This window comes from Rhinopithecus bieti, unplaced genomic scaffold (genome assembly GCF_001698545.2).
Source record: "Rhinopithecus bieti isolate Rb0 unplaced genomic scaffold, ASM169854v2 scaffold_3878, whole genome shotgun sequence".
Lineage (NCBI taxonomy): Eukaryota > Metazoa > Chordata > Mammalia > Primates > Cercopithecidae > Rhinopithecus > Rhinopithecus bieti.
In genome coordinates, this window is record NW_016805059.1 from 5,934,753 (window position 1) to 5,958,967 (window position 24,215).

Below are 24,215 nucleotides of genomic sequence, written 5' to 3' on the forward strand. Positions count from 1 at the left end.
TTATGAAGCAAACATACATTTTTATATATGTGTGTGTATGTATCTACATATATACATATGCAAAGAAAAAGATCAGAAGAAATTGTACCAAATGTTAGGAATTATCTCTGAATGTGGTTGAATAAAATGTTATTTTTTTCTTAAATACATTTTAGAATTTCTCCATTTTGTTATAACAAGCATATATGACTCTTTAATAGAAAAATAACTCTCTGCTGGAAACCAATTATTATTCTATGTAATCTTTTTTGATGACTTACATGGTGTGTAATGCTCCTAATGGAGGATTGGATAAAAAGATGTTCCTCACAAGAAATGGCATTATATAATGATCTCTGCATGAGAATGCAGCTGAATATAGTGGAAACCTTCCCCTATTCCCAACCCCCCATTTCATAGTGGAAAGGGCACGGAACTCTTCAAGTCCTAGTGTAATTGATTCTTCACATCTCTAGGGCTCAGGTGTTACCCTGGCAGTTTTCTAAGATCAGCTTAACACATTACTAGAAGAGTAATAGCATAGTCGTATCTTTTCTTGTTTTGAAGATATTTATTTAATACGTGTTTTCTTTAAAGAGTTCTTTGGCCTTGATAGCACTTTTGGCTCTCTCTAAACGTGAATATTTTTCATATAAAAACCTTTCTCTGAGCAATTTCAGAGTCTGTCTTTGAAAATGGGTGTCCCCAACCCCCAGGCCATGGACCAGTACTCGTCTGTGGCCTGTTAGGAACTGGGCCTCACAGCAGGAGGCGAGTGGTGGGTGAGTGAGCATTACTGCCTGTGCTCCATCTCCTCTCAGATCAGCTGTGGCATTAGATTCTAATAGGAGCACGAACCCTATTGTGAACTGCGCTTGCGAGAGATCTAGGTTGTATGCTCCTTCTGAGAATCTAATGCCTGATGATCAGAGTTGGAACAGTTTCATCCCAAACCGTCCCCCCACATCCCCGTCCATGGAAAATTGTCTTTCATGAAACCTGTCCCTGGTGCCAAAAGGTTGGTGACTACTGTTTTAAAACACAATTCTTTTTTTTTTTTTTTTTTTTTGAGATGGAGTCTGGCTCTGTTGCCCAGGCTGGAGTGCAGTAGTGCAATCTCAGCTCACTGCAACCTCCACCTCCTGGGTTCAAATGATTATCCTGCCTCAGCCTCCCGAGTAGCTGGGATTACCAGTGTCTGCCACCACGCCCAGCTAATTTTTGTATTTTTAGTAGAGACAGGGTTTCACCATGTTGGCCAGGCTGGCCTCGAACTCCTGACCTCAAGTGATCCACTTGCCTCAGCCTCTCAAAGTGCTGGGATTACAGGCATGAGCCACCGTGCCTGGCCGTAAAACATAATTCCAAAGTGGCCGTTGGTTTATGAGGAAATCATTAGTGCTTTCCCTTCCCTCCCTTCCCGTATTCCCAACCCCCCATTTCATCAGACTAATATATTTAACATGTTAAGAGTTTATAGTCTTAATTTTAAGTCTCCTAAGATGGACTCCAAATTGGAGTGGACTTTTGAGATCACCAAGGCCAAACTTGTGCCCCATGGCTTTACCAACAGACTTGAGCTTACAAATGAGGCCATTACAAAGGAATACTGCAATGTCAAGTATCTTCATAGTTTTAGACAGTTATTTATGTTAGGGTTCTTTATTTAATGTTGACATCTCTGACTTTGCTTTGGTCCTTGTTCTTCTGCCTAGAGCAGTGACAGCTCTTTTCACAGGAGAAGATTGCTGCCATATTCATCTGTGATCTTCTCCAGACTGAATGCCTTCAGTGTGTTCTCAGAATGTGTATCTATACTTACATTTTTTCTCATTAATCTTAACAGTCCTAATAGGTCATTTCTAATCTTTAACCCCATAATGGAGATGAGAAATATGTGAAGAGAGGTTAGGTAATTAATCATGTATCAATCAGCTGGTAAATAGTGGAGTTGGGATTGGAACTCAGATCTTATTCTGGGTCCAGGTTGTACTTCTGTTAACATTTGGAAATTCAGTTAAACAATATTAGTAATTTTGGGACGAGTGGGCTGTGAAATAACCTATAAGGCTACCGCCCTAACATTTATTTTCATGTCCCCAAATGTTGCCTCAACTAAATCTCTTTGTGGTATATTTATTGTGACTCATTGTATTAAGTTTGTTTTTCTCCCTCTCTCATTTAAGCCTTTTGATTTCTTATTTTATTGCCTAGTAATATTTATTGTATTATCAGGTACCCTGATAACCTAGTTATTAGTCAATAAAGAATTAGTGTATAAATTTTTACATAATACTTGTCAGTCATTGACCACATGGATATATATTTTGTGTAGCTGGAGTCAGTGCATATACTTCTTTTATATTCCTGATTCTTTTGGTTATTATGATAATAATAGCCTTATTATTATTTGATAACCTGTTTAAACAGTTGACTTGTTCAGCCTCTCAAAGGGAATTTTCCCCACTCCCCTCTGCTTCACTGAGATCTTGACCCATTTACATGAATTATTTCTACATTCCTTCACTTAGAATTTCATGTGTATCTTTTCTTTTATCCCTCCAATCTGGAAAGAAGAAATACGCTCGTCCTTTACAAGGAAACCTTGTGTTTGAATTATTGATCCTTGAGGTTTGCGAAATGTTTTTTGGAGACTTCCTGCATTAGCCATTCTGTCTTTTTAAATTAACAAGCTTCAATTTTTAGAGCAGTTTTAGATTCACAACAAAGTTGAATGAGAGGCCCAGAGAGTTCCCATATGCCCCCTGGTGCACACATGTACAGCTTCCCCTTTACCAGAATAGTACATTTGTTATAGTCGGTGAGTCTACATTGTCATATCATTATCCAGAATCCATAGTTTCCACCAAGGTCTCACTCTTGGTGTTGTGCACTCTGTGGGTGTGGACGAATGTGTATTGACATGCATCTACCGATGTAGTACCATAGTGAATGGTTTCACTCCCTTAAAAATCCTGTGTTCTGCCTTTTCATCCCTTTCTTCCCCAGCCTCTCATCACCACTGATCCTTCCACCGTCTCCATAGTTTAACTTTATCAGAATGTCATATAGTTGCAATTATGCAGTATGTAGCCTTTCAGGTTGGCTTCTTTTACTTATGTAATATGCATTGACTTTTCCTCCATGTATAATTTATAGCTTGATAGCTCATTTTCTTCTAACACTGAATAATATTCCATTGTTTGGATATACCACAGTTTATCCACTTCCCTAGTGAAAGGCATCTTGGTTGCTTCCACATATTGGCAATTATGAATATAGCTGCTTGTGAAAATCTGTGTGCAGGATTTTGCATGGACTAAGTTTTTAACTCCTTTGCATAAATGCCAGGGAGTGCGATTCCTGGATTGTGTGTTAACAGTATGTTTAATTTTGTAAGAAACTACCAAATGGCTTCCAAAGTGGCTATATTATTTTTGCATTCCCACCAGCAGTGAATGAGAGTTCCTATGGCTCCATATCTTCAATGGCATATGGTGTTGTCAGTGTTCTGGATTTCGACCATTCTAATAGGTGTGTATGGTATCTCTTTGTTACAATTTGCAATTCCCTAGTGATATATGATGTTGACCATCTTTTCCTGTGCTTACTTCCCATCTGTAAATCTTTGGTGAGGTGTGTGTCCAGATCTTTTGTCCATGTTTTAGTTGGGTTGTTCTCTTATTGTTGTATATTTTGGATAACAGTCGTTTATCTCATGTGCATTTTGCAAATATTTTCTTCCAGTCTGTATCTTATGTTCTTATTTTCCTGACAGTATCTTTCAGAGAGCAGACATTTCTAATTTAGTATAGTGCAGCTTACAAATTATTTCTTTCATGTGTCATGCTGTTAGTATTGTATTGTTGTATCTAAAATGTCATTTCCAGCTGGGTGCCGTGGCTCACACCTATAATCCCAGCACTTTGGCAGGCTGAGGTGGGAGGATCGCTTGAGCCCAGGAGTTTGAGACCAGCCTGGGCAACATAGTGAGACCTCCTCCTTAAAAAAAAAAAAAAAGGCACAAAATTAGCCAGGCATGGTGGTTGGTGCATTCCTGTGATCTTAGCAGCCCGAGAGTCTGAGGTTGGAGGATTGCTTGATCCTGGGACATCAACGATGCAGTGAGCTGAGATCGTACCACTCTACCCCAGCAAAAAGTCTTTTCTATACCCAAGGCCATTTAGGTTTTCTCTAATGTTATCTTCTAAGAGTTTTATAATTTTGCACTTTACATTTATGTCTGTGATCCATTTTGAGTTAATTTTGTGAAGGGTGTAAGGTCATTGTTTCGATTCATTTATTTGCATGTGGATGTTCAGTGGTTCAGCACCATTTGTGGAAGACTAGCTTTTCTCCCTTGTACTGCCTTTATTCCATTGTCAAAGATCACTGTACCATATTCTGGTCTCTCTATTCTGTTCCATTCATCTACTTTTAATTCTTTCACCAATACCACACTGTCTTGGTTACTGTAGCTTTATAGTAAGCCTTGAAATTGGGTAGTGTCGTGGCCGGGCGCGGTGGCTCAAGCCTGAGCCTGATAACCCAGCACTTTGGGAGGCCCAAGCGGTGGCGGATCACGAGAATCCCCAGGAGATCGAGAACCTCCGCTAACACGGTGAACCCCGTCCTACTAAAAAAAACAAAAAAAAAAAAATAAAAAAAAAGAAATGAATTGGGCGTTCCTCTCCTTCAGTATCGTTTTGGCTATTCTGGGTCTTTTGCCTCTCCATATGTTTTAGAATCAGTTTGTTGATATCTGTTACTTGCTAGGATTTTGACTGGTATTGCTTTGAAACTGTAGACCAGATTGGCAAGGACTGACATCTTGACAATATTGAGTCTTCCTGTACAAGAATATGGAATATATCTCCATTTATTTCATTCTTCTTTGTTGATTTTTTTTATCAGAGTTTTATAGTTTTCCTTGCATAGATCTTATACACATTTTATTAGATCATCCCTAAATATTTTATTTCAGGGGGCTGCTAATGTAAATGATACTATATTTGTCATTTCAGATTTCACTTTTTCATTGCTGGTGTATAGGAAAATAATTGACTTATTACATATTAGTCTTATATCTTGCAACCTTGCTATAATTGCTTTTTTTTGTCCATTTTTTAAAGGATTTTCTACATAGAGTGTCATGTCATCGACCAAAAAAGACAGTGTTATTTCCTCTTTCTTAATCTCTTTATCTTTTACTTCTTTTTCTTGTCTTTATGCTTTAACTAGGACTTCCCCTACGATGTTGAAAAGCAGTGGTTAAAGAGGATATTGTTGCCTTGTGTCTGATCTTAGTAGGACAGCTTTGAGTTTCCATCGTTAAGTGTGATGTTAGCTGTAGGCTTTTTGTATATAGTCTTTATCAGGTTGAGAAAGTTCCTCCCTTCTGTTCCTAGTTTGCTAAGAGTCCTTCTGTCCTATTTCTTAATGGTTTAGTAGATGACTCTGTGGTACTTTGAAGGTTGTTTGCCATAAGCAGTTTACCTTTCCTTGACATTTGAAGGATTTATGTTGATGCCAAGTATAGGATTTTCAGAGTCCTCCTGTAGCTTCTAAAGGTTTAGCTTGGAAATGTTAATTGCTTAACATTAGGTGAGTAAAAAAGCTGGGGATAAATTTTATATCTTGCTCGTATTTCAGTTCCCACCTCTCCCCCTGACAAAACCGCAATATATAAACAGTAAATGTAAGTATATGTTAATATATTTTTTAAACATGTAATAAATGTAAGTTCCTTTTGAAATTATTATTTCACCAACTTTAAACAGTATTATCAATTTTGCAAACATTTGGCCAGTGGTTACAGTTTTATGAATCTTATTGATGAGATTGTTTTCTGCTTGTGGGTCTACTTTTACTTTGACTCTTGTCCTAAAATCTCAGTCCTATCTTTGGCCACTCTTCTGAGAGACTAATTTTGTGTATTTAATTAATCTCTATTTTCTATAAATTAATATGATAAAAAGAATCAAGTTGGATGGATCACAAGCAGAATGCAGAGAAAAGAAAATATGGTTAGGGAATTGAGATTAGGTGTGTTTAAATACTTAGTTTGTAGACACCACCCCATTCTTTTGTTTTTTCTTTGAAATTTGCCTTACATTCAGTATTGTCTAGTTCTTAATTTGGAAATGCTATTTTTTTCATTTAGCGTTACAATTATTTATGGGAAAACTTTAAGAACATTTCAGAATTCTTTCACTGGATATTCTAAATATGGATAGTAATTCAAAAGAAAGCACAAAGATGTAAAATCACAGAAGATATGAAATATTTAGGTTTTTGTAGAAGTCATATATTAGTATGTTTAGCATACGTAGAAAATTTTATAAAGTTTTTTTTTTTTTTTACTATGAAACATATCAAAAGCACACAGTACCTTAAGAATTTATCTGTTTCTTCACTGAACACTAGAGGGCCATATAGTACCTTATAGATAGAGCTGCTTTCCATGTATTTAAATATACTTAGTATGTGCTTGTCTTTCCTACTTTGTGTTTTAGTATAGTATGTCTTGCTCAGAATTTGGAGTATACACTCGAGTAATTATGTGCACTGTCAGATAATATGTGGGATACCTAGGGTTTTGTTTTGCTTTTTTTTTTTTTAACAAGCAACTAGCATTTTGCTACTTTGTAACAACAAAAAGTGATGAAAGAGTGAATCTTGGGATAAATGTATGTGCAGACTGACTAAGCTTTGGAAAGTATCTGAACATATAAGCATAAAAAGAATAGGCCTCTCACTGTTATTTGCTCTGGGACTTCTTGGCATGTATGTGAGAAAAGAATTCTCTCTCCAAAGAAGCTACTTCCCTTGTCTAAATGTCATTTTGTGTTAGCACAGAAAGTAATATTGTGGGGCATAACCACCTAATCATTCTGGAGTAAAGAATATTTGAACAACTGATTTAATCTTCTTCATTTTTTTTTTTTGGCTGCTTAGGGTAAAGAAATGAGAAATATAACCTATAGGTACTTAAATAGGTAATGTCAATGTGTGAAGAGAATCATGAACAGCCCGTAAGACTGTTCAGACTCGTATGAACTACATAAGATATGCCTTCCCCAAAAGGTATTAATATTCAGTTAAAAAAATAAAACTATGAGGCAAGAAGATGATTTGAGCCCAGGAGTTTGAGGCTGCAGTGACAGTACTACAGTACTTTAGCCTGGGTGACAGATTGAGACTCTGTCTTTAGAAATATCAGGAAAAGAAAAAGAAAAACATTGTGCTGGCTCCAAAAAACTGACTTTGAGCTACATGTGACCCATCGACTGTATACTATTGGATCTTTGATAGCTTCTAGAGAAGAAGTTCAAGATCTGAGTAGCACCTTGCTTAAATTTTAATTTCTTCCTTAGATATACTTTAGAGAGCACTTTTCATTATTAATTTCTGTGTTATGTTTCGGGGGCAATAAGGACATTTCTCGTTAGCTACTATTTATACAGTCTTTTGGTGTAGGAAGATTAGTATGATGAACTTAGAGGAAACACATTGTTTACACCTAGAGGAGAAAATAAAAGAGGGTCATGTGAAAGAGAAGGAACAATAATTCACTTAAAGACTTAAAAGAATCTCATCTTTTAAGTCTCACCTCCTTTGATTTGCCAATTTTAATACCTTAAATTATTTCTTCAAATTAGTTACTATAATAATGAAGTGACAAAACTTTGATCTTTAGTTCTAAATTTTACTGAGATGTTAGTCCTCTTGAATATTGATGAACTTATTATTATTTTAAAGTCACTGCTGTGATAAGCAGTATTGTCTAGCTGATAACATTTCTTATGCCTTAGTGGTGTGTTTGCTAGTTTTCTGTATCACTGCCATTTTCTGAAAACCACATTTATTGACAGGTTGACATGAGCTTAGGTAACTGAAGGCTGAACTTGAATTTGATCCTTTTGCACAAGTGATGAAATGAGTTATTGTTAGCTAATATAGGTGGTGCATGTTGAACTCTTAAATGGTCAAGAAGGTAAATCAAATAAAAAGATCAGTATTTGGATATGTTGAAAAACACATGGACTCCTTCTTTGAGTGGCAGAGATAATAGATGCTATTGATGGATTGAAGACATCCAGTATTGTGTCTTTAACATGTGTCTGGAGAAAACACTGACTTACTAGTTAAAACTTGATTCATTTGACAGTATTATTGAGCACTCAAAGAATTGCCATTATTTTTCTAAGATAACCCACAATTTACTAGTAGCTCTTGTAGGGAGGGTTTGGGGAAGGGTAATGTTGGGAGTAGATTACTATGCTAAATGCATATATTCATTGTTAGTTGCATTACATTTTAAAAGGGTTAATGGGAGGGGGCAAGTACAGGGTATGTAGTATTTTGTAAAGGGTAAGAGATCACTTTTATCTACCCAGAAGTCACAGGTTTGGAAAAAGTAGGTTAGTATGAATATGAATACTAGAGATGTTTCTAGAATATCATACACCTGTATTGTAACTAATTTCCATCAATGATTTATTTCCTAACCTGGAATGATTTTCAAGCAGAAAACCCTCTGGACCATAGGGTCCTGAAAGTTAATTGATATGAATGAAATGGACTATAAGAGCCAGGGAGCTAAAACTTCTCTAAAAAGAGGGTCCTGATATTGCCATGTTTTGAATTTTTCAAAATTCATTGGAATTTCCGATTTTCAGATGATATTTCTTAATCTTTAAAATACATTGGTGTCCAAATTTTACAAAAGCACTTCCGTGGGTTGGTTTGACCCATAGACCACCCGTTTTCCACTAGACATCATGTATGGAAGAAGAATGGACTATTATTGTTGAACTGAATAACTGAAACTGGAATAAATGCAAAGGAAGATGTTCTTTGGTACTTCTGTAGAAATGTTTATCACCCATTGCAAAATTACAGTACACTTTGCCTCCGGTGCTGATCCATTAATGGGAATTGGGTTGTTTGGAGTGGAAGTGCGGCATATGCATAGCAGTTTAAGTGCTTTAACTGGTGACCCACAGACTTTTCCTTATGAATTTGTTATACTGATTTTAGGTATTAAACTGCCAAATGAATTGACCTCATTTTAAAGAAATGAATATCCAATTTCCACAAGGAATTTGGGGTTTGAAGTGGTCTATATGTAGGAGAAATACATATAATAAAGTGACAAAGTGTACATGAAAATCAGAACCAGGGACAATACTGGAGTAGAATATGAGGGCAAGGTCATGAGAAGAGGTAAGGAATGAGTTATAATGAGTTGGAGAAAGCTGGTAATAGGATATAGGTTGTCCACTCCTAAGTGTCTGCACTGGTATTTTTCAAAGTGTTACCTTGGACCAGCTGCATCAGAAGCATCTGGAGTGCTTTTTAAAAATAACAGATTTCTGGGTTATTCTCCAGAGCTACTTAACTAAACTCCAGGGTCAGGATGTGCATTTTTAATAAGCTCTCAAATGATTTTCATGTAAACCGAAGTTTGCAAAACACTGGCCTGTAGTTTGGAGTCTCTGCTTCCCTGTGATAAAATTAAGAAGACGATGTACTGAGTCCTCAGGGGAAGAGAAAAGATGTCTCTCTCTCTCTCTCACACACACACACACACACGCACACACACTTATACACACCCATGCATCTTTCCTAATATTATATAAAAGGAATTTCCCACATAGGGCTTCCTGAGTGACTCAGTAGATCATGTCCTTAACAGTATATCTACAACAAATGCATTAATGCTCGTGAATAGTGGTAGAGTGTGATTTCTAAGGTCAAACTACTGGGGGATTTTCACATGCTAGCTCTGTCAGTTCATGGCAGTTTGACCTTGCACAAACCGTTAACCTTGTAGTTTCGTAGGGACGGTAGTAGTATCTAACACATAGTGTTATGGAGAGGATTCAGTGAGGTAATGTATGCAAAGTACTCAGGACGATGACTGGCATATAGCAAATCCTTAAGCATTTGCTATTATATTTTATAAGGTTAATTATTATAATGTTACAAGTCTATGCTATAACTAACTTACTAGTTCAGGCTAGGAGGAGTGCTATGCAAAATATTTTTAGTTCCAAAGATACTCTTTTGGGTGGGTTGAAACTATTCCATTGACTTTTGCCTACATTATTACGGCTTTTAGTATAGAGTTCAGCTGTTTGATACTGTACATTTTGTTACCGCTGTGAAGCACTGTTGATCCCTGAAAGGTGTTTTTTCACTAATTGGTTGTTAATGCTGAACTTAGAAGGAATTTGTAAAAGAACCCACAAGTAAATTTTGCTAATCTTAGAGTTTTGAGTACTCATATGAAAATGTTCAGAAGACAGGAAAAGGCAAGTTTTATTCTTTAATGATACTTGGGTGTTCTTGAACTGAATAGCTGAAACTGGAATAAATGCAAGGGAAGATGTTCTTTGGCACTTCTGTAGAAATTCTAGAATTACTGCTTGATGCTACAGAAAATATTGATGTTTTTCACAGCGAAGAGATGATTATAAACAAATGAAGCAATCACTATGAATGGAACAATAGTTTTGGGTAGGTTAAAATTATCTTTATTTAGAATACATTTTAGAGAACACTTCATAAATTATTGGGATAACTTCTAGCTCTATCTGACATAGGACATTAACTTGATTCCTTATAATAAGTATTGTTGTCAGGGTAGCATCTTGCATATAAACTTTAACCTCTAATTATATGAAATGCAGGAAGAATGATGATTGTTTTCATAGATCAGGTTTAAAAATGATGCTTAAATTTTTTTTGTATCTTTCCCCCTCCCCAGAAAAGGGTCTGTTTTATTCAGATATAGCTTGTCCTTCTGTCAGTTGGTTTTTGCTGATGCGAAAGGTAGTTTCTCTGCTTTAGAAATAGCAGTTGCTTTTAGGAGATGCATTACTTGGTTGGTTTCCATGGCAGTTTTTGGTTATTGAAATCAGATGCAAATGAGGAATGGAAGCATGAAGAGGGTACTGGTGAATTTGAGGAGTAAGTGCCAGCAGTTATTATTCATTTGCTTACCTATAGATGTTGGTTCTATTAATTTAAGTCTACATTGTAAGTTTAATTTTCTAGAATGCATTGTTTGTACTTTACCATTATGCTGCCATCTGTCTTAGGGTTTAATGAGTGAAAAACTTAAATATACTGAGGTACGTACCTCTGTAGTGTTTATCACTTAAGTGGTAATCTGTAGTGTTTATCTGTAGTGTTTATCACGTAAGATTTGGGGTTTATTCCTCATTATCATTTTACTCTGTTACTTGGTATAGAAAAGAAAATTAAAACTTTAAGACAGAATCATTATTCTCTATCAGATTATCACTAGTCTTACATTTTCTTTTAATTATATTTTTGTGCTTCTTTACTCCAGAAAGGAACAGAATAGAGATTACAAAATGGTATCTCATATAGTAGGTATTTAAATCTTTTTCTTTTCATCATGACAGCTCACCATTGAATGTATTTTTAAAACATTTAAATTTGTTGCCAACATTGGAAAATCTTGAGAGTTCACGTAAAGGTATTGATTTTTTTCACCTTCTTTTGAAAATATAGAGCAAATGGCCTTGCTGAGCCAATGTACTTATATGATGACATCAGTTGTACCCTCTAAAAGGGCTTTTCAGGTCTTAAACCTAATTTCTTTTTCTCCTTTAATTATACTTGCCTTATCCCCTTATCTTCTGAGTTCGCTTGGAATATAGACAAAAGCACAATTTTAGGAAATCCAAAAGTGAGTTTGATTTTTCCTTTCTTGGTCATATATCGAATGACTTTGGATGTAAATTCAAGCCAAAGTAATATGAAACTTTTTAAAAAGTTTTATTATGAAAATAGAAACTTGCTAAGGCCTCATTTCCATTGAGTATCAAGGTGGGAAATTGTCACCCAAAATTTTGCCATCCTCAAGATGATCACTTACGTTTTCATTTTGAATCACCTGTTATCCTTTCCATTCCTGTTAACATTGTAAAATTAACATTCCACTACGATGACTATAAACCAACTTAGAGCTCCTTGTTTTATAAGATGTTTTGGTTATCCATTGTCACCTGACCAATCGCCATCAAAGCTTTGTGGATATAACAAATGAGAATTATTTTATTATTTCTCATTGTTCTTACAGGTTTGTAATTTGGGGAGGGCTGATCTGGCCATTGTTAACTCTGGGTGGCAGTCAGATCATGGCTGGAAGTGCAAAAGCAGGGGTCTAGAACAGCTGAGGGCTGACCCAGAAACTCTTTTTCTGTATAGTCTCAGAACATCTCCATGTATTACAGTCTTTTTACCTGGGCTAGTTTGGGCTTCTTCAGAGCATGGTGGCCTGAAGGTACTACTTAGTCAGCACATCAGGACTACCAAGTGAGTGTTCCAGCAAGCTGGAAGCTGAATCTCATTTTTGTGACTTAGCCTGGGAAGTCACATGATACCATTTTTACTATCTCTAACGGTCCAAACAGTCACAAAGGTCTGGCCTGTTGTTAAGGCAAGAGGATATGGCCTCTACCTCTTTGTGAAAGGAGTGTCAGAGTCACATTGCAAGAAGAGCATGCAAGATGGGGGACGGTGTTGTGACTATCTTTGAGAATACAATTTGCTGTAGGAGGTCGTAATATCTTTGATGTTATTCCTGTTTCTTTTGTTAAATTTGGACTTCATAAAAACTAGGCATATTAAAACATTCCATATATAATATGTAAATGTCTTATACAATACTTTATTTCAGTTATCTAGAACTCATTTATATCTGACAAACTTACATATCTGAAACACTAACAAAGAAGTGTCTCCAAACAACTAATTTAGGAAGTAACACAACTAAGTTAGGATGTAACATTCTGTGGAATTGGATAGATGATCTGTTACAAAGCACAAGTTTAGGAATTAGACATACCAGGGTTAAAATCTCAACTCCATTACCTGGCAACTGTGTTACCTTGGGCAAATTTGTAAACCTTTCTGAGCCTTAGTTTTGTCTGTAACAAGTAGACAAGGATAATGATAGCTCAAAGTTTCGTCCTGGTGATTAAGTGATACAAAGCATGATCTACTAGAAACTCTTGTCAGTGTTTAATCCCTTCCCCTCATCATTGTTCCAGTCTGAAACAATGTGTATGTATTTCTAAGCCCTACAGCTGCAGACTTCCTTTATATCTCTTATTGATCTCTGATAGTTTCCTTAGACTTATTTATCTTTCTATCCCAAGATCTTTCTATTACAGGCATACTAAAGAATAGTAGGAATTGAGTTTTGTTTCTTTGTTTTTCATTTTTCTTGATAACCAGTTATTCTACTTATTGTAAAGAATGAAAACTTAGGCTTTCAGTTTAATTTAAACCTCAGTTACAAAAAATAACATTGATGTTTTTCAGAAAAATTACTTTGTTGAATATGTAATATTGACAGCGTAAAAGGCCAGTGGTACCAACTGTCAGCCCGTCCAAGAATTAAGTTCTAAATATGTATTTTCTATTGCTTAATCTTACTTTTCTGTACTTTAATCCTGTACTTAAATTCTGTGCTGAGGTACTTTCAGTTAATATTAATAAATCCCACATACTTTCATAGCACATTACTGAAAATTATATAAATGAAGTACGGTACTATGTTTATCTTACTCAAAATAAAATATATTGATTTTTATTTATAATTGCATCAGAAACTCAGCAGTGTAGGAAATAATCATATCCCCCTCCGTATATTTTACTTGTTTAAAGCGCCAGCACTCCTTCAGATTTTTTACATTTCTGTAAGTGTAGCCTTTTATTTTTCGTAAGATAAATTTTTTTTTTATAATTTGTTGAACTGTCAGTTTGGTTGAGCCATCTGCATTATAGCTTAATTTTTTAAAGCTGTATAGCAAAACAGTACACACTTACTGTATTTTAGAAGAATTATTAGTATTATTTACTTAGTCCTAATTATTAGTGTAATTAGTATTGTAACTCCCTGGCCTGCAGTACTCTTCAGAATTTTTATTAAGAGAAAGAAATTATTGGTAAGTAATGTTTAATTTATTTTTACTGAAAGGCTGATGAACTGTTTATGTTTAAACTGTTTATGTTTGAACTGTTTATGTTTATGGACTTAAGTACTGATATTAAAGAAGTTACTATCTTTCTTACACTTAAATTTTATTTTGAGAATTATGGAAAATTAGGTTGCTTTAAATCATTTACTCTGTCATTACATGAGGCTTTTTGCATGACTGAAATACCTGTAATTACTGTGTCATTTTTGTCATAGTTGACTTAAAGGTGTAACTATAATAATCACGAACTAAATTCTTGGTGAGCAGCTGTGTAAGGCCATTTTAACAGCTGGGGTAACCCAGCTCAGCCTGTAAGAGTTAAGCTTAATCATGAGACAGGTTATGTTAAGTCACTGAAGAGTTCATACTGGGCATTTCTGAAATACTTACAAAATTCAGTGAGATAGTTGGATTTTGTTTCATCTTAAGTACTTTTAAAATGCTTAATGAAAGGATGAGGAAAAGTATTTTAACAACTAAAGTTCTAGGCACAAATATAAATAAAATCCAAAGTTTACTCCTTAAAAAAAAAAGTCAAATATACTCTGTATGCTGGTGTTTAGACTACTATAGTCAGCAGGAGAGGAAAAAAATATATAAACACACACATATTATTATAGTATAATATGGAATCAGAAAATCCTGAGGTTATTTTCTTGAATTTCATCTTTTAAAATTTATTTAAAATCTTTATGCCTGTACCTTTTTTCCAATAAAATGTTTTCGTATTACTATACAAAAACATTTATAGCACAGGCATACATGCCTTTTGTAAAAAAAGTCAGACACAAAAGAAGAAGCAATGCATTTTATTTAGATATATTTTATAAACTGGCTATATTGTTCACTAAACTATAATAAAGGAAAGCTCACCAAATTGAACCTTCTTACAAGAAGGCCATATGCGTAGTATTATTAGAGCTGTAATATACTTATTTTGTGTGTGTGTAAATTTAAGGGGTACTGCATTTTTTTTTTACAAGGCTATATTACATAGTGGTGAAATTTGGGCCTTTAGTGTATCCGTCACCCAAATAGTAAAATTGTACCCATCTAAGTGATTTCTCATCTCTCAAGATCCTCCCTGCGTGTCACCCTTCTGAGTCTCTTAATATCTATTATTACACACTCCATGTTCATGTGTACACTTTACTTAGCTTTCACTTGTAAGTGAAACGTGGTATTTGACTTTTTGTTTCTGTGTTGTTTCACTTAAAAATCATCTCCAGTTCCATCCATGTTGCTGCAAAAGACATTTCATTCTTTTTTATAGCTGAATGGTATTCCATTTGTGTGTGTGTACACACATATATATGTGGGTTAGTTATCATAGTTGACTTAAAGGTATAACTATAATAATCACACACTACATTCTTGGGCATCTTTAAAATAATGATTTCATTTCTTTTGGGTAGATGCCCAGTAGTGGGATTGCTGGATCAAATGATAGTTCTATTTTTAGTTCTTTGAGAAATCTCCATACTGTTTTCCATAGAGATTGTACTAGTTTGCATTCCCACCAACACTGTATAATCATTTTTTCCCTCCACATCCTCGCCAACATCTATTATTTTTTGTCTTATAATAGCCATTTTGGATGGTGTAAAATGAGATCTCATTGTGGTTTTACTTTGCATTTCTTTGATAATTAATGATGTTGAGCATTTTTTCATGCTTGTTGGCATGAAAAAATATGTATGTCTTCTTTTGAGAAGTATTTATTCATGTTCTTTGCCCACTTTTAATGAAGTTATTTGGTTTTTGTTGTTGAGTTGCCTGTAAATTCTGGATATCAGCCCCCTGCTGGAAGCATAGTTTGCAAATATTTTCTCCCATTCTGTAGGTTGTCTTTTCACTCTGTTGATTTAGAGATGTAATATACTCTTAAACCTGCGAGGGATTTAATCTCAATCATCTGAGGAGAAGTCAGACCATCTATTTCTATTAATATTTAGCCTCCTTTTTGTAGAAATCTGAAGTATAAACTCCAGGTAATTGTACTGCAAGACATTAAATAGTTAAGGTTCTTGAATCTTGGAGTTTCTGGTGTACCATGGAATGGTTTTGTCATCTGTCAACTTATAATTTATTAGCACTTGTTTTGGTTGGTTTTCTGTATTTTACTTTTTAATTTATAATGTATTTTCAGCCAAATTTTTTGAAATAACTGGAATATAAAACAGCTTAAATGTCTAACATTGAGATGTTGATTCCATAAATCAGAGCAGTTACAATACCTTATATAATCTGGTATTCTAGCATTTTTATTTTGAAAATGCTACATATCTGTGTATATAGGCATGTACATGCAATGCTTTTATTTTGCAAATGTCCAATTATCAGGTCACATTTTTATAACACTTGTGTATGTTGTATGTGCTGCTTCAGAACCCAAGCATATTTCTCGTAGTTAGAGGCTGTCCTTGTTGCCCAAATAAAGAAAATTAGCAGGGAAGTGCAGTGTGCGATCCATTGAATGTTTACATATATATAATGTCTCAAATACATTGTAACTGGAAGTTGTAATCGGAGTGAGCACTTTGAGCATGTAAATAAATATCTTTTAGAACATGTTTAGTAATCATTTTAAATGTGATTTTCATCTTAAAGAACTTTTATTTATTTGACATACCTTTTGTGAATACTAAAACTTAAAAAAAAAAAAAAAAACTAAAACTTTAAAAGGTATACTGGCCAGGCATGGTGGCTCACGCCTGTAATCCCAGCACTTTGGGAGTCCAGGGCGGGCGGATCACAAGGTCAGGAGTTCGAGACCAGCCTGGCCAACATAGTAAAACTCTGTCTCTACTAAAAATACAAAAATTAGCTGGGTGTGGTGGCAGGCACCTGTAATCCCGCTACTCAGGAGGCTGAGGCAGGAGAATTGCTTGAACCTGGGAGGTGGAGGTTGTAGCGAGCCGAGATTGTAACACTGCACTCCATCCAGCTTGGGCAACAGTGCAAGACTCAGTCTCAAAAAAAAAAAGAAAAAGTATGCCATATTTTTTTCTTTGTTGGCCTATCTAATTGTATTTATGTTTCTGCATTTAAAGTAATATGTTGTTTGCTGGATTTTTTTTTTTACAGTTATTGCTTAAATACAAGCTTGATAGTTAATTTATCATTAAGCAGAGGATTTAATTTCTTGATTTCTGATTGTTTTCCTCTGTGTTTAAATTGTTCCGTCTTCAACCTTGAATTGCTTTCATTTGTGAATTGCTTGGTAGGGAAATACTTGAACACTCTGATATCTATGATGTTAGGAAGACTAAAAACTGATTTGTTAGAGAAAATAATCTGCCTTACTCTGTATCTGTGAATAAATGTGTATACTTGATAATACCGTATTATCTGATCAGAAGGATTTTTATTCTGATTTACTGCACTTTAGTAATGGTATACTTTTTAGCATGTGGGACTTTCTGTTTCTACAACAGAGAAAGTCACTTGTTGCCTGAATTCACAGAAGCAGTGAATAATACTGAATTCAAATAACATATGTTGATATTCTTCCTGTGGAAGTTTTTGAGGTAAGACTTTGAAAACTCTTGGTATAAAGTCAATTTGAATTTGCAGGGAGATTTACATCTTCTGAGTGATTTGTTTTAGCTGATTCAGGAATAATATATGAAAAATGGAAAATCTTTGTGCTGTTCATATGCTCTAGCTTTGGTCAGGAGCTGTTAAATTTCTAGCCTTTTGTGTAATACTGAATGAAAGAAAAGAGAATTGGAGTGCTTGGAGTTGTAATGCATTTTACAGATACTGTATTGGTGATATTTTGTTACATGTAACATTTATATATAATTGTTTTGCGGATGTAAATTTTAGAAGAAAGAAAATGAAGAAGTGATAAGTGGGCAAAATAAGTTACCTTATATAAGGATCTTTTCTTTACTACAAGTTTCCTAATATTTAGCCTGTCTTGGATGAACAGTGATATCTGGAATCTTAAAATGCCAAGACACTATGGCTAAGATACTACAGCTTCATTTTTTGGCAAAAATTTTGACGGAATTATAGAAGTCTTTCTGAAACTTACAGATAATATGTTTTAAAATATTCTTTTCCAAAGTTATTGTAGATGGATTTTAGAATCTCTGCTTTATTTCCTGGTGATTTTAAAATTGGAAATGTTATCTACAAAGCTCTGCATGATTTTTGATTCCATTAATAGTAGTAGTGATCATAACACTATATCGAACACTTACTAGATGTGAGGCATTATTCTTTATACTTATATCAACTAATTTTTAATCCTCACAACAGTCCTATGAGGTAGGTACTGCCTAGGTGAAATTGAGAGACAAAGGAATTAAATTAAGGTCATACCTGGTAAAGCCAGGATTTGGACTAAGTCAGTTTGGTTCTGGAGTCCATGCTCCTACCTACCATATTGTACTGCCTTATTATTTGTGGCATCATCTTTAAAAGAGCTTGTCTGTTTTTAAGAGTCTCAATTTGGGTAGTATTAAAGAGTATCTTAAATGTTTTAAGAGTAGAATTGAGACTCAGACTTTATCTTTTCTTGAACACATGGAATTAGCTACATTTTGAAGTATTAACAGTTGGTGTTCTTATATACCTTGTCTATGATTTCCCTCATTTATTAGGGTTTTTGTCTATATTTGAAGGTTTGATATTTTGAGTGTTTCGTGTTGATTGGGAATATCGCTTTAGAAGTACTGTTACTTGAATCCTCCAAAAAAATGAAACTTGTAGTATATATATTTGGAAATTAGTACTCACTTTGCCCAATCACTGATAATGTCTTCTTTTTCCAAAAATATATCATGACAAACACATGATTCTGTTACAGTGTTTGGTTTGCCACAGTTGCAATGCCCTGTATTATCCAGTTGAGGGCAGCTATTTACTGATTTAAAAAAAAAAAAAAAAAAAGTTGAATTAGGATGTCATACCTTTGAGCTTACCAAAACTTGGTATCCACTAAAAAACTCAACATTTGAGGTACAAACTGCCTTAATTATGTTGTTCACTTATGTGTTGTTTCTGGTGTCCATTGGTAAATTATTTCCATGAAAATAGAAAGCCTAGTTTTGAACCTTCTTAATAACGTTTGGTCCTTAGAAACTAGAATCGTTTGGATGTTTACCCAGTTTTAAAATTTTAATTCTAAATCTTTTCCCCCCCTTAGGATCAGACTCAGTGAGATTAGGGATTTTTCTTATCTTTAAAATGTCTGCATGTAAATACATGTGACTTTAGAGTTCCTTGAGGGCTTTTAAATGTAAAAGTGAAAAATTATAATATTCAATACATTATCTTTATTAACCAGTGGAATAACCACTGATTGTTAACTAGATCTTTGATTCATTTTTCCAAATGCCAAATGAAGGTGTTAAACTTGTAGAATATATCACCCTCTTCTAGTTTTTCTGCACTGGAGTATCACACTGTTAACATTGTATCTTCTGTGTAGTTCAGGAAAAGAAATTCAGAGGGGTTAATTATCCCATTGATTTCAAAGATACCGCTGAGACAGAATTGTTTTGAAAATAATCTCAGACTACAGAAAACTGTTGTAGTATTAACAAAATAGTTAGTGTTAGTAACTGAGATAGGGATATTCCATGGGAACTACTTTAGCAAAAGGGATTGTCTAATGAGAGAAGGACAAAATATGACATGTGTTTCACAAACAAAATAATTAGTCTTATTTTGGAAAATAAAGTGAGCATTTGAGGAGATGCTAAGAGTAGCATGAACCTAGTAATCATTCTGCAGGGTAGTAAGTTGTCTCGTAGGACTGTAGACGTGGTATCTTGGATATCATTGTCACTTTTTTTCTACTACCAATTTATAGGTTTCCAACACTCTCATACTATCTCTTCTCTCTCCTAACCTTAGATCTCTCGAAGTTTTTTTGGTGATGATTGTTCCATTTTCAGTCATTTACTTTTTTGTTTAAAAACATTTAAAATTTATGGTTAAATATCCATAACATAAAATTTAATATTTTAACCATGTTTAAGTATACAATTCAGTGGCATTAAATATATTTACATTGTTATACAATCATTACCACTATCCATCTTCAGAATATTTTCATTTTCTCCTACTGAAACTCCGTGCCAACTAAACACTAACTCTCATTTCCCCCCTCCCTGCCTCAGACAACCACCATTCTATTTTCTGTCTATATGAATTTAAGTATTCCAAGTACCTTATATAAGTGGATCATACACTATTCTTTTTTGACTGACTTATTTTACTTAGTATAAAACTTCACCTCTATAGAGGTGAGTATAATAACTCACCTCTATTCTTAACCCTTTAACAGAATATATAGCCTACCCATTCCTCATGCTATCCTTATGAGGCATAATTATAACAAGCTTAACCTGCCTACGACAAACAGACCTAAAAATCACTCATTGCATACTCCTCCGTAAGCCACATAGCCCTAGTAATTATAGCTTCCCGCATTCAAACCTCCTGAAGCTTCACTGGCGCAATCATCCTTATAATCACCCATGGACTCACTTCTTCCATACTATTTTGCCTAGCAAACTCAAATTATGAACGAACTCATAGTCGCATCATAATACTTTCCCGAGGGCTCCAGACTCTACTTCCATTAATAGCCTTCTGGTGATTTGCAGCAAATCTTACCAATCTTGCTTCACCCCCTACTATTAACCTAATAGGTTAATGCATGTTGTAGCATATGTCAGAATTTCCTTCTTTTTCAGAGCTGAATAATGTTCCCTTGTTTGTATATGTCACATTTTGTTTATTCATCCATCAATTGAGACTTGAGTTGCTTCTACCTTTTGGCTATTGTTAATAATGCTGCTATAAGCATGTGTATACAGGTATCTGTTCAAGTCTCTGCTTTTAATTATTTAGGGTATATACTCAGAAATGGAAATGCTGCATCATGTGCTGATTTTATGTTTAATTTGTTGAGGAACTGCCACACTATTTTCCACAGCAGCTACGTTCATTTCACATTGCCACGAAGGATGCACAAGGGTTCTGATATCCCCACATCCTAGCCCGTGCTTGTTGTTTACTGTTTTGTTTTGTTTTAAAACCATCCTGATGGATATGAAGTGGTAACACATTGTGGCTTTGATTTACATTTCCCTAATTAGTGATGTTGAGCATCTTTTCATGTGCCTGTGGCCCATTTACATATCTTTGGAGAAATCTGTTTTTGTGTAGCATTGATGCCAATGATTTTGCATTTTTAACTACATTTTAAATTGTGGTATAAGAGAAAGGTCTACTAGTAGGAATGGCACATTTCGTGTGTATGGATTGCCTTCCCAGCAGCCTGCTTTAATACTTAGCGATGCTAATCTTTCCAAAGTCAAAAAGAAATCACCTATTTCTAACTTTCTCCTTTCAAATCCTCTCTTGTCTCCGTCAAAATTCCTGCTGTAAAACTCCGTAAAAGCTTGGTAGTTAAAAGTTGGAAGGAGAGTTAAGTGGAGCTGACTGGCTGTTGGAAGAAGAAATATAGAATGGAAAGAGAATAGTTGACTGAGCACTGTGAATGGTTAGTTCACAATTATTATCTACTATCTATTAGAAATATGGATTATAGTATAAAGATTAATTAACACTTGCACAAGTGGTTAATTTAGGGAAATATTTGAGATAATGCTGGTAAGTTTAGTTTGGCGCCACTTCAAGGAGAACCTTCATCTCCAGACTTTATCTTAGGCCTTGGAGAACCATTGAAGGTTCCTGAGGAGTAAATGGCACACCGCATCCCCTCTCTGTGTTTTAGGAAGATTTATCTGACCATACTATGAAGGAGAAACTAGGCACTAGGGATTTGCAATGGACCGGCTAGTTACTCTCCATTTTACTATAATTACTTCCCATCATAGATTACTTTGTAAATAAATACACTTTTTACATATCTTTAATCAATTGGGTGACTGTTACACTTTCAAGTATAATTAATAAGTTTTTCAGAATTAAAGAGATTGACAATTGAAAACTCTAGTACGAAGATTAATCTGAAGTGTGTATTAACAGGCATTAAAGAACCAGAGTGTACAGTATTTAATGTCTAGTGAGTATGAGATAAAGAATGGTGTGTATGGAAAAGGGAAAGAGAGCACACACTTGAAAATAGTGCTTATTATAATATATCTAAGGTAGAACAAACATATATGTGTGGGTTTTTTTTAACCATACGTAAACACCATCCTTAAATTTGAAACACAATTCAAAACATTCCTAAAATGTTAATTTACTTTCACTTTCTAGGAAACACTCTTAGGTTAGTTAGTTGGAGAAATATTAAAAGGGACCTTACAGCATAGCCCTGCTTTGGTTGTGTTCACATTACTGACTTTGTATGAGAGGTTCACCAGCTGTTTGACTGGCAGGAGCAGGAGCTTTCACTTCAGTAGTTTATAATTCCTGGCTATTCTAGGATAGTTTGCACTTCACCAAGCCTCAGACAGGTCAGGACATTTGGTAGGAGAAGGTTGAAAGACAAAAGCAGCAGGCCTTGGGTTCTCAGCCTTTTTAAAAACTATTAATAAATATTTATTTTTTAAATTTAGTGGTTAGAGCTTTACTTAGTAATGTGCCTGTATTACATGTAGAGAGTATTCGTCAACCAAGAGGAGTTTTAAAATGTCAAAACCGGGAAAAGCTACTCTAAACCATGGCTTGGTTCCTGTTGATCTTAAAAGTGCAAAAGAGCCTCTACCACATCAAACTGTGATGAAGATATTTAGCATTAGCATCATTGCCCAAGGCCTCCCTTTTGTCGAAGACGGGTAAGTCTCACACATTTGAAAATATGAATGTTTATTTAAATGAAGTACTTTGGCCTCTTTCAGTGAAGAGATGCCTCAAATTTCAATTGATATTTAAAATTAAAACTGTCAATGCATTATGTAGCCAGTAAACACTTATATAAGTGATAGTTTTATAATATGATATAGAGCCTAGAAGATAGGGTTACCCAGTTCACCTTTTTGTCTCATTTATTTTCATGAAATTAGAATCCTGCAGATTTATCTAAAATTAGTAAATGTAAAAGGTATGTTTTGAAATACGTTGACAAATATTAACACTGTAAATTTGTAGTTTTATTTTGCGTGAAAGGCAAAAAGTTGATGGTATTCTCCTTATACATGGGAAATATAGCTGAAATTTCATTCGTTAAAAGATATTCCAAATCCTTAGGCTTCTTTGGCCTCTTAAGCTGTATTTTTTTTTTTATTGCTATTCCTTACATTTGAACTTAATAGGAACACTACTTTTTGCTGTTATATAAAATAAAAATAGCATGCTATTGTGTGGCAGTCACGATATGGTTTATATATAGACAATCCTGAACTCACAAACATTTTGTAGAACTTGTGTGGTCTATTGGATGTTTCTCAGGATTATGTACTCCTCTCCCCCAGTCAATAAGTTTTAACCCTGTTAACATGAGCAATTTTTTGTATTTCCTGAGTTAACTGAAATTGCCAGTTTCATATTATTTATTAGAGTAATACATTTTTAGATCTAACATAGGTTTATTAGCCTGAAACAAACAAACAAACCACTGCTTGGGATTAAATGACTGTATTTGTGTATATCAACACTGTTAGGGTTCTATCTTTTTGTGCGTTCCTTCAAGTTTTATTTTGTTTTAATCGATACATAATTGTATTGTACTTTTCTTTTAGCTAAAGGGAAATATTCTATTAAATAGAATAATCCATAACACTGGAAGAATATTTTCCTCCTTAATAAAGAGAAACTTCTATTTGCTGGAACTTAACCTTCATAAAACACATTTTCTAATTAGCTTAGTTCTTTTTGAGTAGTTTCCACTTCTACTCCAAACAAGTGGCAGCCATGTTGGAAAACTTTTGCACGAGGTTGAAATGTAATACAATTTAAACATCGAAAACAGAATGCAAATATCCCCAGCACCCTCTTGTTTCTTTTGTACTTTACTGTTTTAAGAAAGTGTTTCTTTTATTTTGTCTGCTTTCACCTTGTCATTTTAATAGCTTCTTCTGAATGAGGTCACTGCTCTGATTTGAGCATTTTACAGAGGCCTCTAATAGCTTTAAAGTCACTAATTATCTTATAGCTCTGTAAAACAAAATACCAATAAAATAAATTTAAAAATTGAGAAAAGAAGTGTAGGGCTTTTAAAATTAAAGGGTTAAGATGTTAATCATCAAGTTAATTTTCTTTTATTGAATATTTTAATAA

At 34.5% G+C, this 24,215-nt stretch overlaps 1 protein-coding gene across 4 annotated transcripts in view; it reads left to right on the forward strand.

The window, feature by feature from the left end:
* Window positions 1–24,215, forward strand: part of FBXW7 (F-box and WD repeat domain containing 7) — a 219,452-nt gene that overhangs the window by 136,211 nt on the left and 59,026 nt on the right. The window contains exon 1 of one of the 4 annotated variants that reach the window (XM_017871123.1): window positions 22,431–22,774. The exons of the other annotated variants lie outside the window; for them this stretch is intronic. The gene's annotated coding sequence lies outside the window, so the exon portion shown is untranslated. Of the gene's footprint in view, window positions 1–22,430; window positions 22,775–24,215 lie in introns of those variants that run through there. 4 annotated transcript variants of the gene reach the window in all.